At 43.3% G+C, this 3,475-nt stretch overlaps 1 long non-coding RNA gene across 1 annotated transcript; it reads left to right on the plus strand.

Annotated features, from left to right (window-relative positions):
* The first annotated feature begins 615 nt into the window (after nucleotides 1-615).
* Nucleotides 616-2,274, plus strand: LOC117284989. Its single transcript, XR_004516000.1, has 2 exons — nucleotides 616-687; nucleotides 1,852-2,274. It is a non-coding gene; the product is annotated as an uncharacterized LOC117284989 (long non-coding RNA).
* Nucleotides 2,275-3,475: the final 1,201 nt, after the last annotated feature.

Genomic DNA, 3,475 nt, shown 5'->3' on the forward strand with positions numbered 1-3,475 from the left:
TCTGGCAGATACACACAAGGCCCTGGTCCTGCAACTCAATGCCAATGAGAACTGCACGTGGACAATAGAAAGACCAGAAAACAAGAGCATCAGACTCCTCTTCTCCCACATCCAGTAAGTACAATCATCAGCTTCTCAAGAAGAGAATTCTGGCCACAGAATTCAGCTGCTGCAAGAGGTGATAGAGATGGTGGCAATTCCCATGATAATGATATTGATGGTGGTGATGATAATGTTTGACAGTCATTGATGAGGATGACGATGTTGATGGTGAGTGGTAGTCACTGCTGACAACTGCATGCCTTCACTGGCTCACAGAGCTCCCGTGAGGTCATTAAGACACAGGAAGGTTGAAAATGCTGAGGTCACCACGGTGAGTGAAATGATTAGGGTTAGTAATCAGCTAGTCTAGTTCCGATTCTACATCTGGAAACAGTAAACTTGTGATTCTTAATTACATAACAGTCTCTGGAGATAGGACCCAGGCATCAGTATTTTTACTTCAACATAATCAGCTAGTCTAGTTCCGATTCTACGTCTGGAAACAGTAAACTTGTGATTCTTAATTACATAACAGTCTCTGGAGATAGGACCCAAGCATCAGTATTTTTACTTCAACACTTTATAAGTGACTTTTTTTCTTCCGGTACTGGAGATTGAACTCAGGACCTCGCATTTCAGAGGCAGGTGCGCCACCACTGAGCTAAACCCCCAGTCCTATAAGTGAGTTTTATAAGTACCAGGCAACTCAGTGTGAGGTCAACCTGGGAACTCAGTGCTGTCCTGTAGCTCGGCACTTCATGAGATCTGTCCTCGGTAATCTCATCAATCATCTTCTGGGTTGCATTAAATAGATAAGAAAGCCTAGAGAAAGCACGTAATGGACCCCAGTTCACAAAGTAATAAGAGTGGGAGCGGGATTCTAGCACCCTGGTAGAAAACATAGCTCCCAGTCTTATCCCATCTCAGTGCTCTTCCCCAGCAATCAGTCCTCAGTTCTCCTTACCCCATCTCAAGGCACAGGTGCAAAATTAACATTTAACATTTATGGGATACTTTCTATGTAGCAGGCCTGTGGTAGGAGCTTTCTATTCAGAACAAATATAAATTTGACAACAAGTAAAATGTATGCCATGACACTCCCAATTTTCTAGAAGAGAAAACTGAGGTCAAGGAAAGCTAAATCACTTCTCTAATGTCATGTAGCAGGTAAATGACTAAGGTGGAAAGGGAACTCAGATTTCTGAACCCGTGTAGTAGTTGCTCTAAGCCATGCTGGACATATATCCTCTGAGGCATTTAGGGAGAGCCTGTAAGATGGGCAGAAAACTGAAATCCTGGGCTGCCCGGGAACAAGATGGGACTAGAGAATGAGGAGGCAGTGATAGAGGGAAGGAAGGGAGATGTGGTTGCTTTACCCTAAGAGGGGTGGGCATGGGAGAAGAGTTGCTTTTCCATTCTTTTTTGTTTGTTTGTTTGCTTTGATACCAGGGATCAAACCCGGGTCCTTGCGCTGGCAAGGCAGGTGGTGGCACCACTGAGCTAAAACCCTGGCCCTGTTTTTCCATTCTAATTAAGAAGTTTTCCACGAAGCAGTCTTCTGGGAAAGGGGAATAGGAATGATGGAAATAGGAAGAAGGAACAGATTTCTAGCTTTAGGCCCATCTCTACCATTTACTTAATATGAGACGTAGGTAAATCAATTCAGCTTCCCAAGAATTTTAAATGAAAACAGATGTGCCACTGTTGTATAAATCATTAGGCCAGTATGAGTAGTTGACTCTGCTATGCGTAGAGTGAACCCACTTCACCAGTGATGCGTTTCCTGCCTCAAGTACATTCTGTCCACAGGCTGGATCCAGAGGGGACATGTGAAAGTGAAAACATTAAAGTCTTTGATGGAAGCTCTACCAATGGGTCTCTCCTAGGGGAAGCCTGCAGTAAAAATGACTTCATTCCTGTCTTGGAGTCATCATCCAATACACTGACATTTCAAATAATCACAGACTCTGCAAGTATCCAAAGAAGTGTCTTTATCTTCTATTACTACTTCTCTTCTGGCACCTGTAAGTTGTTATCTACACATCTTTTTTTCCTATGCTTCTGCAAACACAGGTTAGACCTGTTTCAGCTCTGGTGTTTTCAGTCTTAGATCTATCCCCTCAGAGACCCTGTCTGCTTGGGAGAGTAGTAGTTCTCTACCCTGACTATGACTATGTACAGAGTAATCTGGAGAACTTGTTAAATCACAGACTTGAGCCTCACCATGAAGATTTTGATTCCTTGCTTCTGGGGCAGCCCACGAATGTTTCCTTCTAACTAGATCCCAGGGTGAGAAGAGGCCTGGGGCTGATCAGATGGTCCCAACTGCTGACAGTAGGGAACCACACACCGAGTGTATTCAGAAATAACGCTGAGACTTTTACAATGATGATTTAGATCACTGGACATGTATTGGGGCTGTGGAGCCTTCATGCTTATCAAGTCCCCCAGGTGATTCTGATAAGAAAACTAGAGGGACACATGTGGAGTTGACTTAATATTTTTTAGACAGTCAGATTTTATACAGTTCTACATTGTCAGAATATAAATTCCACTTTTACCCATAGCAGAGTGCCATGAACTTGAGGGCATGGATTTGTGGGAAATGTACCCATCCAGTTTTTCTTTCCAAGGCCCAGAGCAGACCTTGATAATCTTCTGCCTAATCCAATGATTTCTTAGTGCCACCAAATTTTTAGAGCAGTCAAGATTTTCCTAAGCCACATCCAGACCACCTCTTCAAACCTGGTTGTCTAGCCCTTACCTGACACACAGACTATGATTTGGCCAATCTAAAGCCACTTTGCATTTCCCTAAAAAGAGCCTTCAGTATTGGTTTTTCAAAAAATATTTTCTGCTACTTGCTTATGTGCTTAATAGGGCAGAGAAGGATGAAGAATATCTTCATAAAGGGTGCATGTGAGGTGAGCTTTGAAGAACAGCGTGACGAGGGAGGGAGAGGCACAAGTACGATGGTAGAACCAGAGGCTCCGAGCAGATCTAGGAAGACAAAAGAGGGCTGGGGAAGGTGGCCATTTGCTAGTGGCCCTTGAGCCTGGACACATAGGCAGGAGTTAAGGGAGGATGAGACTCCAGTTTTGGTTCTGAGAGTGTGACTTTGTTTTCCATGACTCAATTCAGGTAATGAAGAGTATCTATAGTTATGATAGATTTAGTATTATTCCTTCGAAGCAGTATAAAGACTTACTCTCTGCCTTGTACCAAGGGGCAGAGATTCCATGATAAAGAAGAATTAAAAGTTCAATATGCAGCTCCTGGGAAAGGCAGAGATGAAATTACACTCAGGGGAGGACATGCTAAGCTCCATTCACAATGCCTGAGTTAAAAGAAGTCTCTATTTTGATTAACATTCTTGATCACCTTCTTATCCCTTTCAGCAATTCCAGACTGTGGTGGTTACCTGAACACTTTT

The sequence above is a fragment of the Fukomys damarensis genome, unplaced genomic scaffold (genome assembly GCF_012274545.1).
Source record: "Fukomys damarensis isolate Sample0158 unplaced genomic scaffold, DMR_v1.0_HiC HiC_scaffold_73631, whole genome shotgun sequence".
NCBI classification, from domain to species: domain Eukaryota; kingdom Metazoa; phylum Chordata; class Mammalia; order Rodentia; family Bathyergidae; genus Fukomys; species Fukomys damarensis.